This window comes from Sus scrofa, chromosome 3, assembly GCF_000003025.6.
Source record: "Sus scrofa isolate TJ Tabasco breed Duroc chromosome 3, Sscrofa11.1, whole genome shotgun sequence".
Classification (NCBI taxonomy): domain Eukaryota; kingdom Metazoa; phylum Chordata; class Mammalia; order Artiodactyla; family Suidae; genus Sus; species Sus scrofa.
This window is the reverse complement of record NC_010445.4, coordinates 131,452,140-131,465,723: the sequence shown is the minus strand read 5'-3', so window position 1 is coordinate 131,465,723 and position 13,584 is coordinate 131,452,140. Positions and strand designations below refer to the sequence as shown.

The following is a 13,584-nucleotide window of genomic DNA, read 5'->3' as shown; positions in this document are numbered from 1 at the left end:
GACACGAAGGACGGTGGGCCCGGAGCAGACGGACCCACAGACACGAAGGAGGACGGTGGCCCCGGAGCAGACGGACCCGCAGACACGAAGGAGGACGGTGGGCCCGGAGCAGACGGACCCGCAGACACGAAGGAGGACGGTGGCCCCGGAGCAGACGGACCCACAGACACGAAGGAGGATGGTGGGTCCAGGGGGAGGCGGGGGAGTTACCGTTGAACCGGCACGGAGTCTCAGTTTTACGAGCCGAAAAGGGTGGCAGAGGCCAGCAGTGGTGGTGGACACACAGCAACGCGGATGGCCTGCACGTCTACAAATGCTTCAATGGTCAAGTCCAGGAGTGCTCGCCGTGGCTCAGTGGTTAACGAATCTGACCGGGAACCATGAGGTTGCGGATTTGATCCCTGGCCTCGTTCAGTGGGTTAACGATCCGGCGTTGCTGTGAGCTGTGGTGTAGGTTGCAGACGCGGCTCGGATCCTGCGTTGCTGTGGCTCTGGCGTAGGCCGGTGGCTATAGCTCCGATTTGACCCCTAGCCTGGGAACCTCCATATGCCGTGGGAGCAGCCCTAGAAAAGGCAAAAAGCCAAAAAAAATTTTTTTTAATTTTTTAAAAAATGGTCAAGTTCTGTAGCAGGTACATTGTACTGCAGGACTAAAATCCCAAAAAGGAAGAGAAGGCCAGTTCTCAGAAGCGGACCCGCAGAGGAAAGCACTCCTGCCATCTGGACGCTTGCTCTCGGCGGCCTCGGACACGAAGCCAAGAGGACAACGTGGGTCCCAGCGCCCCCGCCCCGTCCACAGAGCAAACTGGACAAGCTTTACTTTCCTCCTGCACAAAATCGGCAAGAACTCTCCTGGCCTCGGGAGAGGGAGCCATGTGCCGGGCCCAGGATGTGTCGGGCGGGGAGAGGCCCTGTAGAGAGCCCCCCCCCCGCCCCCCGCCGGCTGAGAAGTGCTGGCAGCGCGCAGTGGGGGGTGAAGGGCGCCCTGTTCACGGAGAATCGAACACGGAAATCTGACCCAGGGAGGCAGACGAGGCCAATAAGGCGAAGGCTCAGCCGCCGCCGCCAGAGACACCACTGCTCACCCACTACGACGGCTGTCGCCCGAGCTCGCAGAAAGCTCGCCTTTCTGGCGAGGATGCGGGAGACTGGACCCGTGCACGCGGCTGATGGGAATGTAAGTGGGGCGGCCGCTTCGGAAAATGTTTTGCTGCTTCTTAAGCTACCAGGTCCTGGTCCCCGTGTGACTCAGCCACTCCTCGCCTACGCGGAACCCGGGAGAAAGGGAGCCTAGGGCCTCGCGAACACCGGGACACCGTGCTGGTGGCAGCTTTTTCCACAAGGTCCCCAGAGTGGAAACAACTCAAGTATCCATGAGCTCACCCCTGGATCCATCCATCCCTCAGGCGGTGGACTGACAGACGCAATACAGACACACCTCCTTTTACTGCGCTTCACAGATACTGCATTTTGGGGGGGAGGGTTGGGTGGTTTTTGTTTTGTTTAACAAATTAAAGGTTTGTGGAGCCCTGCATCAGGCAAGCCTATGGGCACCACCTTTCCAATAGCATCTGTTTGCTCGCTTTGTGTCTCTATGCGACGTTTTGGTAATTCTCACGGTCTTTCACGCTTCTAGTCATTACCGCGTTTGTCACAGTGACCCGGGAATCACACCTTTGACGTTCCTACTGCCACGGGATTACGACTCCCTGAAGACTCCGGGGATGGCATTTTTAACGATCAAGTGTTTTAAATGACGGCCTGTACTTGGATCTTCAGACGTAACACAGCCCCGCGTACCCCTGACGTCTACACGCACTGGGCAACAACGCGGTTGGCTTATGACGCAGCTTCTCGCACTACTCACTACACGGGGCTCTGGAACGAAACGCGCGGTACCTCTGAGTCCACCCGTACGGTCCGCTCACGTAATCGAATGCTGTCCGGTAATAAAAAGAACCTCCTGCCACGCGCCGCGACACGGGTGACCCTTCAAAGTGTTATGCAACGTCAAGGAAGCCAGACAGAAAAGGGGAAGGTTGTGAAATTGCATTTATGCTGAATGTCGAACAAACAAGAAGGCACATATACAGAGAAAAAGTAGATGAGGGACGGCCCAGGGCTGGGGTCGCAGGGGAGTGAGTGGCAACGGCCTGCTGCTCCTTTTCCGGGTGGTGGAAAGTCCAGCATCAGGCTGGGTTGCTCCTGCAACTCTGTCAACAGCAGGATTCATGCACTCGACGCAGGTGAGTTTCCGGGATGCAAACCACATCTCGATAAGGCTGTTCTCAGCAGCAGCCCTGCCTTCCCTCCAACTGCTGCGCCTTCTGGCACACGCCGGTCAGCGCCACAGCAGCAAAGAAATGCAACCTGAAGCCCCAAAGCCCGCCGTCTCCTAGGAGCACTGACTCGGAAAACGCTGAGCCCTGCAGGATCCGCCGGGTCCCACGTCTCTCCCTCGCTGGTAATTTTCCTCCTTTCCTTTCTGGCTGTCATGTGAGCCGCATCTTTTATGAGAGAGGAGACACAAGCTAAAGCCCAAATCAGGCCACTGGTTGAACCGAGGGCGCCGGCGGACGCGCCCATGGAACCCCCGGGGGGCGCGGGGGGGGGGGCTCAGAGTCAGCAGGTTTCTTTCTTCCCCCTCTTCTCCTCCTCCTCGGGGTACAAACTTCCTGCGGCAAGGTCAGCGTGGAGGGGTTTAGGCACAGGGCCCCTCTGGGACGGTCACGCTGTGGGCAGCGTGGGGGCAGCAGAGCAGGCTGACGCTTAGTAAGATCGACGGGGGAGACGGAGCGTCACAGAGCGCGTGTTACAGGCCAGGCGCGGCTTGAGGGTATACAGGGTGACATCACTTCATTTCAACCTCAGAACAGCCTGTGTCGTAGTCACCATCACAGGTGAGGAAGCGGCTCGAGGTGGTGGAGGTGCTTTCAAGATCAAATGTGAAGCTCGGGGCCTGGGCTCCAGGATGCAGCAGCTCCAGGAGCTCAGAAGTGCAGCTGAGATGCTGCCAGGAACTGATGCCTCACAAGGGGGGAGCTGAGTTCCTAGGAGAGGCCTGGAAGGAGCAGAGGGAGGGAGCGGACGGGGCCCGGGAGTGCTCAGAGCCCGCCCTGCAGCCCCTGCAGAAACAGAGACGCTGGCTTGAGGGGGACACGGAAGGAGCGCCTCTCCTGCTCTCAGAGCCCCCGCCGCCAGCCCAGCCCTGACTCTCCCCACAGCTGGTCCCCGGTCACCGGGGATGCGGCGCTGGCGCCGCGCAGGGGAAGGGCATCCGTGAGGCGGGGCCCCCCACGCCGAGGCAGCCGCATCTGGAAGAAGCAGCAGACACGAGCGGAGGAAAACAGGGAGGACATTTAGCGGGAACCTCAGGCTGCGCCAGGGCGAGGGAGGAAGAGCTGGAGAGAAAGTCTCACCTGATGGGGAGTAATAGGAGGGAGTTCCCGTCGCGGCTCAGCGGGCTCAGAACCCGGCTGGTATCCATGAGGACGCGAGTTCGATCCCCGGCCTCGCTCAGTGGGTTGGGGATCCGGCATTGCCGTGAGCTGTGGTGTAGGTTGCAGACACGGCTCGGATCTGGCATTGCTGTGGCTGTGAGGTAGGGTGGCAACTGCAGCTCTGATTTGCCTCCCAGCCTGGGAACCTCCATATGCCACAGATGCGGCCCTAAAAAGGAAAAAAGAATGAAAGAAAAAATAGGAGAATTAGATGAACCCAAATCTACAGTTGGAGGAGGCTGAGGGCAGAAAACGGCAGCCAGTGCCCGGGCTGGACGGCGGCCCCAGGAAGGGAGGCGGTGAGGTCAGACCGGGGGTCCGGAAGGCGAGGGGACAGAGCAGGGCAGCGCGACCTGGAGACGGTCCTCGAGCCCCCTGCCGTGGGGCCGCCCTCGGGCAAGGCTGTGTGGAAAGGCAGCCCCTGCCTCCACACACCCTCCGCCACCACCGGGTTCAGGGGCAGAGGCGGCCGGTGGGGCAGTTTAAAAGCATTTCCAGTGCTCATTTGCAAACGCCGACGCTCCCGCCAGCGCCTGGGGTTACCCTGTTCCACCGGGAACAGTCCTTGGACACCTAAGGCTGCTCCCCGAGGCCTGGTCAGAGGCGCCTGTGGGGTCTGGACAGGGCCATCACCGAGCATGTCTGTCCTCTGTCCACGCAGCGTCCTCCTCCCAGGGGGACGGGATGGGCTTCAAACGCGGCAGCCAGCATCCAAGGGCAGCAGCAGGGCTGCCAGGTGTCTCAGGAGAGGGCCCCGGCTGGCACAGCCTCATTCCACCTCATGCTGCATCCAAGCATCCAAGGCCGGCCTTTGGGACACGAGGGCGAGGACACGGCCCCAGACGGTGGGGGGAGGACGGCCAGGGCGTTGGACAAGGGCCCCAGGGCCACCCTGCAGGCTGGCCTCCACATGGCCTTCCCATCTCCCCTTGGGCCCTGGTCTCCTGTGGACACTCGCCTGAAGCCAGCCAGGCTCGGGCTCCTACGCCGACTGAGCCCCAGGAGGGGGGTCCATGGGGATGACGCCAGAGCCAGACGCTCGGGCCCCCAGCTCTACTGACCCGTGGCATGACCTGGACAAGCCAGTGACGCGTCCCCAGACGCTGACTGAAAGTGGAAGTGGCCGTGCCCTCAGGGCCGTGGGGGAGAGGAACCGGACGGCAGGCCCTTGGCGGGTAGACGCAGGGGCATCAGCAGTCCTGTCCCAGCAGAGACCCGCAACGTCCCTCCAGACTCATCCCTCCCGACCCTGGGGACCTGGACTCTGTCACTCTTTTGAACATCATGGGCTCTTCCTGGGTGAGTCACTTGGCAGGCAGGGGGTGCTGCAGGGCTGGGCTTCTCCCCACCACCCAAGGGTGTACCCGTGGAAGGCGGTGTGGGCGCCAGTCAGGCCAGTGTGTGGCCGATCGTGCGGCAGTGGGGACCTCCCCGGGCCTCTGCAGGGGAGGGGGCTGCACCAGCCCCGGGACAGGTGGAGGCGAGCCGGGCGGGGCGGTGATGTACACGTGGACACCTCTGTGCTCCCCCTGCCGCCCCCCGAACCCACTGCTCCGTCACTGATTCCCAGCCCACCATCTTGGGCTCTTTCCATCAACCCCAGCGAGACGAGCGGCATAAATAAGAGAAAACACTCAATAAACCCTCCACGTGCTCAGACCCCTCATCAACCGCCGCACCTCTGACCACGGCCCCGACCTCTGACCCCGAGAGGACAGACGGACTCAGCACCTTCCCGCCGCCCATGCGGCCCCGAGGCCTCGCTGGGTGGACCCTCGGCTCGGCCTCCATCTGGAAAGTGTCACTGCTTCGGAGGATTTACTTGACTCTGGCTGTCCCCACAGCCTCGTTCCCGGAAATTCCATCTCTCAGAGCCCATCTGGGATTTATTGCGAGAAGCGGCCCCTGGAATAGGAGCTGCTCGTGGCCCCGACGGAAGATCGATGCCCAGGGCCGCCGGCCGGCCACGCATCCCAGCGCCACCCCCCAGGCGGGTCCTCTGAACACAGACAGGCTTGGAGAGCAGGGGGACACCCAGGCCCCCCTCCCCTGACGACTGGGAGACCTGCAGGGAGGGTGGCAAGAGCAGCTGGGCGGTGCCCTAGGCACAGCGCCCTCTGCCAGGTCTCAGGACACTTGTCCCACCAGGACACTCTGGAATAAACCCAGCTCCCGGGGCATCTGCAGCCGTCCTCACCAGGCCACGGGCCAGGGCCTGGCCTCACACTCTGGCCCCACTGAAGGCCCTCCTTGTCTCTGTCCACACAGCCCCCGGGGCCCGGCGGCTGGGCTGTGCATCCCCAGCAGGCGGCGTGGGGCCCAGGCCTCCACCCCTCTAACCCAGATGGACAGAGGATGGACAGATGGTGGACAGGGAGCTGGTAGAAGTTTTAAGGCAGATGACAAGGCGTGTTCCCATCTTCCCTAAGAAGCAATCGCAGACCCCATGCGGAACCCCGGGCACTACCAGGCTAATCTCTGCAGGACCACGTCCTAGAGGAGGCGGGGATGAGCAGAGTCACCCAAGAGCAGCACCAGGACCCACAGGGACACGACGCCGGGGGACACCTCCATCCTGCCGGGGCCCATCTGTGCTAAGGCCCACAAGCAGCACCGGCTTCCACTCCGCTCACACTCCAGGGCTCCCCAGCCTGCTTGTCCGCCCAGTCCCGGCATGGGGCCTGAGCCCTGGTGCAGGCTGGGGACTCCCAGTGCTGGGGCGGGGGGTGGGGCAGTGGAGTGGCCCGAGGGGAGCCCTCCTCCTGGAAAGTCCTGTTTGTGCTTGGCGGGGGGGTGGGGGGCACAGGACCACGTAGGGGGTGAGGGAAGCCTGGGGTGGGGGCTGCTGCTGGAGGCACGGAGGGGCCCCACCCCCACGGCAGGGGCACAGGGACAGTCACGGCTGCAGACCACGGGGTCAAGTGAAGGCCAGGGCCCTCCAAGGCCAAGGCGGCAGCTGAGAGGAGCCTCGCCCGGCCGTGCCGGGCCCACGCTGGCCTGACCTCCGGATGCCCTGATCTAACCAGAGCCGCTTCCTGCCTCTTACATTTTTAAAGCCCGAGTCCATGCTTCTCTGTTCCATTAGAACAACAGCCGAGTAACCTTCAGACGCCCCCTCCGTGCACTTCTCCGAGCTCCGGGGAAAGCAGAGGCTGACGGCTGCGAGAGGAGGAGAGAGGCCTCATTAAATATGCATCTGCGCCCAGTAACGATTTTCCACTCCACTGCGGCAGCACAGCCAGCTCCCCGCAGACGCCCCGCGCGTCCCGAGCCCAGGTTCTCTCGATTCAAACCCCAAGCGCACGGTAACATTTCCAGCCAGCAGACAGAGGCTTTCCTGAACACCCCTTTTCCCCCTCAAACCTCTCCTGACTCAGCATCCACGGCCCCTCCCATCTCTCCCCAGCTCGCCAGCCGTGGGCAGCCCTGCAGGGGGCCGAGGACCGCTTCTCCGCAGGAGCCTGGCACGCCTGGGACTCTGCACCCTCTGCCCTCTGCCCGGCCTGCTGGCTCCTCCAGCTGCGGGCCTTGGTCCCCTGGGAACGCCAGCTTGTCCCTCAGGTGACAATCTCAGACGCCACCTCTTTCTCGGGGGTCAGCCCTGGAGTCCCTCCTCGCTGCCCCCACAGCCCGGTCCATCCTGGGTGACCACCAGCAAGGGCTCTCCCTCGGGCAGGGTCTCCGCGTGCTGACGCGACCCTCACCGGCTCTGGCAGGCTGCTGGATCAGCCACCTGCCCCCAACCCTTGTTCAACAACCATGGTCCTTTGAAGTGGTCACACGTCACCCGTCACCCCACAGGGAGCTTCAGCTGCTGGAAAGGACTCACAGGACCAGGCCAAGCAGCAGGAGCGGACCCCACAGCCCAGGGGGAGGAGGAGCAGGGACAGAGCGGGGGCACCAGTCCCAGAGGCTGCCGGCAGTGCTGCCAGCGCACGGGACGTGTGCAGAGAAAAGCTGGCTATGGAGAGCGCGGTCCCCAGCAGGAGGAAGGGAGCCGCTGGTCACCACCCTGCAGAGGCCAGGACGCCCCGAGGCTGGAGAAGGAGAGGCCTCCGCTGGAGACAGACACGCGGACTTTGATCTGGGCAGGTGCTGCGACCGGAACGTGAACCTGTGCTGCTCGGCTTCCAAGGGCAGGGCTCTTTCAAGCACATCAGAGCTGTGTCCAAATACTCGCCGCCCCCATCCCGCCGCCCTGCCGCCCCCATCCCACTACTCTGCTGCCTCCATGTCCTTAAGCAACCATGGCCCCACTGGTTTCAGAAGACACCACATCCACGGGCAGGGAAAATGCTTCTCAGTGCATTTAGAACACGGAGGCCTACACCCCAGGCTCTCCCTGTTCCCACAGGATCCAAGTACAAGTTGTTTTGTCCCAAACCAGCACGAGGCTGGTGTGAATCTCACACGTGTCCCAGGAGCGCCCGTCCCTGGGGTGTGGCGCCCCCAGACATCTCCCGGGAACAGGGGAGCAGCCTCCTGCCCCCCTCACCTGCCAGTGTGACACCCCCCCGCCCCCAGTGTGACCCGGCAGGAGCAGCTCAGTGTCAGCACGGGGACTGGGGCCTGAGGACGCTCTGTGTGTTTTTAAAATCTAAGGACTTCGGAGTTCCCGTCGTGGCGCAGTGGTTAACGAATCCGACTAGGAACCATGAGGTTGCGGGTTCGGTCCCTGGCCTTGCTCAGTGGGTTAACGATCCGGCGTTGCCATGAGCTGTGGTGTAGGTTGCAGACGCGGCTCGGATCCCGCGTTGCTGTGGCTCTGGCGTAGGCCGGTGGCTACAGCTCCGATTCGACCCCTAGCCTGGGAACCTCCATATGCCGCGGGAGCGGCCCAAGAAATAGCAACAACAACAACAAAAAAAGACAAAAAAATTAAAAAAATTTAAAAAATTAAATAAAATAAAATCTAAGGACTTCATGGCAGACATGCCCACGTCTGACGCAGGACACTGCGTCAGGACAAGCCCCCCGTCCCGCCCTGCTGGCCACACCTACTTCGTTCCATGTGGCCGTTGGCTTCTCCCGGGGCTCGAGGATCTGACCAGCGCTTCCCTGTCACACAGGTTCGGCACCAGCGGACGCTGAAGGTCCGTTCAGCAAACACTCAGGCGTCCCCGGCGGCGCTGAGCTGGCGACGGGCATGTCCACATCTGGGCGGTGGCTGGGCACACATGCGACAACGCACCGAGGTGTGTAATTCCATACACGTGTGCACAGAGGAGCACAAAGAGAAGCAGGGCGTCAGAACGGGATGCGGTTCGAACCCCGTGCCCTGGGCGTCCGCTTGACTCCAGTTCTGCAAGGCGCCGCTACTAAGGGAGCGGGTAAGGCCTACACGGGTCTCCGCCTCGGTTCTCAGGATCAGTGTGAACCCACAACTACATTAAAATTGAAGCCTGAAAACTAAGAAGGCGGGACCCCAGAGGTTCTGATCCCGTAGGTCTGACTGGGCCCCGAGAGGGAGACAGAATGAAGGCCCAGGGACTTGGGGGTCGCTGGGACCGAGGGCGCTCCCTGGAGCCGCAGCCCCCTGCAGCCGCGGCCCCTCGCCCCCGGGTCGGGGAAGAGGCAGCTGATTCCCAGGAACGCCTCGACCTGGGCCAGGTGTGTGCGGGGCTGCTTCTGATGGGACCGCCCTTCACCCTCACCACCTGCTTTCTTCGAGGAGCTTCCAAACGCTTTAACCATCTCACAAATCAAACCGCGGGCAGCGCTGTCTCCCGCGGCACCCTCCTCGCTTAATTAAACCACATCCACCGAGCGGCAGGGACAGGCGTGCCCGCCGCTTCCTGGGACCCGGTGCTAGGAAGTCCTGTCGGCCCAGCGAGCTCTCCCCAAGCAGATCCGCTTCTCGGGCCCTGCGCTGGGCCCCAATGTCGCAGGCGCGGTGCCCGCGAACGGTGCAAGGGCACTGCAAGGGCACCGCGGGAAGACCCGGGAGCGGGCGGTCGGCAGACAGCACGGCGCCTCTTCCTCACCTGCGGGTCTCGGCTGCGAAAACAGCCCTCACGTTCTGCCCAAGTTACAGCGCAGGTAACATGTTCCCTGTGTCCTCGGCGGTGCCAAAATTATCCTCATCATATTCCCCTGTCCTTGCGACTCTTGCCTCCAAGAGGTCAAACTCTCCCAAAGAGTCCCTCAGTATCACTTTCAACTCTGCTGTGCAGAAAATAAAAGTAACACGAGTGGGTCAGCTTGATACGCCGAGTGCGAGGGTCACACGGAGACGAGATGGAAAGTCCCTCGTGGAAAGTTCCACGTTCCCCTCGTGGCCCATCCAGAGAAAGGTTCTGGGGGCCCCTTAAGGTTGGCTCTTTGGGGAATAAAGTCTGGCTGCGCGACAGACAGCTCAGCGTCTTCCCCGGTGACACCACTCTTGTGCTGGTGCCACTGGCCGACGTGGCCCAGGGACTCGGGACCCAGGTTCCTCCACGTGTGGCTGGACCAGATGGCCCGGACCCTCTGTGAACGGCCCGAATGAGCACAGCCCGACGGCAGGGGTTCGAGCGAGGCGGGGACACAGCGCAGGGCTGCGCGTGCCTCTGGCCCATCATGTGGCCACCGCGGACCGCAAGAGGCCCAGAGTCACCGAGTCGCGAGCACTCGAGGTCCCGGAACCCAGAACAGCAGGTCCGAGGTCTCGTCTGGCGTCTGCACACCAGCTCCGTGCAGCGGCGACGCGCTTCGCAGAGTCTTGCAAGAAAAAGAACGGCCTGGCCCTCCCCCTTCGAAAGGGCCCTCCTGCCCCGACCCCCTCCTTCCTCTCTTCTCCCCAAAGAGACAACAAACGGCTTCCGGTGCCGCCGAGCGGGAGGGGCCCCCGTCCTCCTGGTCGCAGCCAGGAGCCGGGACAGACACGGCAGCTGTAGCTGGGGACCCTGCAGGGCGGCCGAGGCCAGCACGGGGGGGAGCTGCTTGGGCGTTACCTCGGCTCTGTCCCCAGCGCAGCCTCAGTCTCAGGACCCCCGCGAGAGGACGGGACCTCCTTTAGAAAAGACGAGCCCGACTCTCCACAGCCGCTTCCCGGAAAGAAAAGCACTTGCGACGCGCGGCATGAGGCCGGCGCTGCTCAGAGGCCAGCACAGCCAGAGACGGACAGCCAGAGGAAACAGCGGCCTGACAGCGCAGGTGAAGAGAGAGGTCAGGTGCTCAACACAGTGCCGGCAAGCGAAATCAGCCGCGTTTCCAAAAGATAAGGAATCATGAGCAAGAGGCTCTCTTCTCCCTAGTAAGGCCGGTCGACATTTAAAAACCAATCAAGGCGGATCATCACACGAACAGACCCCAGAAGAAAACCTGCATAATCGTATCTATTGGCACAGAAAAGGATTCAAGACAATTCAACATCCATTCCCAAGTTTAAAAAGCCTGTCGCAAAGAGGGATAGGGCGCTCTCGGAGCTCCCGCTGCGGCTCAGCAGGCTGAGGATCCGACATGGTGTCCCTGAGGATGAGGGTTCGCTCCCCGGCCTCAGTCAGTGGGTTAAGGATCCGGCATTGCCGTGGCTGTGCTGTAGGCCGGCAGCTGCAGCTCTGATTCACATCCGAGCCTGGGAACTTCCATATACTACAGGTGCGGTCCTAAAAAGAGAGGGAAAAAAAAGGGGGGGGAACCTTCTCAACCTGATATAAGGCAGCTGCACAATCCCACTTAATGGTCAAAGCCTGAGGGGCTCACTGCCCGAGGGCAGCCAGAAAGAAAGCGCGTCGCCTTCCACCTCTCCCGTCGGAAGGGTGCTGTGGTCCTCACCTCCCCTGCGTGCGGTGAGAGACAGAGATGAAGGGCCCCCGGAACGGCGAGGAAGAAAGAAAACTGTCTTGGTTTCAAGCGGAACACAACCACTGTCCACCCGGAAAATCCCAAGTATTCAACAGTTTAAAAAAAAGGTCCCGGATCTAACAGGTGGCTTCGGCAGGTGCAGCGTTACCAAGAGGAAAGCCACGTGCACACGGACCACAGAAAAGAACGGAGTCCGACAGTCTCACACGAACAGCCCCAGCTGAGTTTTGACAGAGTCGTAGCAGCTTTCAAAGGGTCATCTTTCCCACACAGGATGCTTGGTAACTGAGATGCTGGCCCCTGAAATTAACTCGCAGGGTCACAGGCCTGAATGAAGACGTGGGCTTGCAAGGTCCGAACTGAGAAGGGGGAGAACACCTTTCAGACTTGGGGTGGGGTTGCTGGGCTGTAGCTACGGCACCAAAAGCGTAATCCATAAAGGAAAAAGGTTACTAGACTAGACTTCAGCACAATGTTGAAGACTGTTACTCTGTGGAAGAACTTGTTAAAAGAATAATTTAAAAAAAAAGAGCCTCAAATTGGGGCAAATATTTGCAAATCACACACCTCGTCCTTTCAGCGCCATCTCCCAGGCCTCTTCAGTGTCATCACTTGCCTCTTGGCCGGGCTTCCACCTCTTTCGAAACCCTCGATGCTTTATTCCTCTTTTGATTCTTCTTAGGGTTAAATCACATGCACCCCAGTCTGCCGCTCGCCTCTCGTGTCAGAGAAAAACCTGAGCTGGATGGTGGTTTCAGTGATAAAAACTGGCTCCACTCAGGAGTAAATTGGGAGAAGAAAGGCAGCGGCAAAGACTCAAGTTCAACTCCACGTACCCAGAAGCATGTGAGGCCCCACAGCCAAGGAGCAGGTGGGGTCAGAGGCTGGAAAAGGACTCGAGGAAGCCGGGGGGTGGGTAAACCGAGCCAGCAGCACACTTGCTGCAGGCAGACAGGGCACTGCCAGCTGGGATGGGGCAGGAGGAACACAATTAGATGGGAAGATGGGGGACTCGAGCCAAACCAACCTGGCAGGACTCGTGCTAAGACGGGACACTGCAGAGCCCGGAAGTCAGGGCCTAGCTGGAAAGCTGAGGGCGGCCTGGACAGCTTGGTCAAGGAGGGCCTCGGTCCCTGGACTGAGCCCCTGAGGACAAGGATGCTGTCACCTTCTCCTGCGCCCCAGACTGAACCCTGTGCCCAGCACAGGCACTAAGCCACCTGCCCGCCACATCAGAGCCCTGAGCAGAGCTGAGGGCAGCGGGTGACACGATGGGTGTTTTTCTTTGTCCCCTGGCTCCACGCTCTGTGCTCTCTGTCCCCGCTGAGCGGGAACCCCGCTCACCCCACTCCTCCCACCCCAGGCGCCCAAACCCAGCTGGTGGCCACGGGGGTGCAAGCACTTAGCAAACACTGGCCGAGGGGACCGGACGACTGCCGTGACCCCTAGACACCCAGGTCTAGGGACTAAGGCTGGCGGCGGGGGGGGGGGAGTGGGCCAGCCACCAGGAGAAGCAAGGCTATTTCCTTAGCCTTTTCTTCCCCCCCAGGGCCACATCCGTGGCATATGGAGGTTTCCAGGCTAGGGTTCTAATCAGAGCTGTAGCTGCCAGCCTACACCACAGCCACAGGGATGCCAGATCCAAGCCACGTCTGCGACCCACACCACAGCTCACGGCAACACTGGATCCTTAACCCACTGAGCGAGGCCAGGGATCGAACCCACAACCTCATGGTTCCTCGTAGGATTTGTCAACCACTGAGCCAGGAAGGGAACTCCAAGGCTATTTCCTTGGAACAGCTGGACAGAGGAAAGTCCTCGAAGGAGGCCTGCGGACCTGGCCGGGAAGATCTGAGATGCACGGTTACAGCCGACCATCCCAGGAGACGCCAGGGAAGGGGCCCTGGTCATGGCGGAGGGGGCCCTGGTCGTTTCCATCTGGAAGTGAATTCTGCTCCACCACAGGCGGGGCGCTGGCTGCACTTCGGAGGAATCCCATTGGGTGTCTTTACGACGCTGTTCCATGCGCGGCTCGGGCGGGAGAGCACAGGCCAATCGTGGGTAGTTACAGGTGCCATCAGGATGGCAGGCACCCCCCGGAAGCACCGCCAGGGGCAGCGAGGGTCCTGGTGACAAAGCCATCCCAGGAGCATCCTGTAAGAAGCCGCCGCGCGAGGCTCTGCGTCGGGCCGGGCCCTGCTCTCCTGCCACACGTCACAACTCAAGCCCGAGGACGCGGTGGTGGACTCAGATTCCGCTCCTCCCACTTCACAGACAGGGAGACCGAGGCACCAGGGGG

The 13,584-nt window shown here is 61.5% G+C and overlaps 1 long non-coding RNA gene across 1 annotated transcript; it reads right to left on the bottom strand.

Annotated features, from left to right (window-relative positions):
* Nucleotides 598-12,921, bottom strand: LOC106509920. The gene is made up of 3 exons (XR_001307930.2): nt 8,502-12,921; nt 6,547-6,659; nt 598-2,507 (listed from the first exon to the last, which is right to left on the bottom strand). It is a non-coding gene; the product is annotated as an uncharacterized LOC106509920 (long non-coding RNA).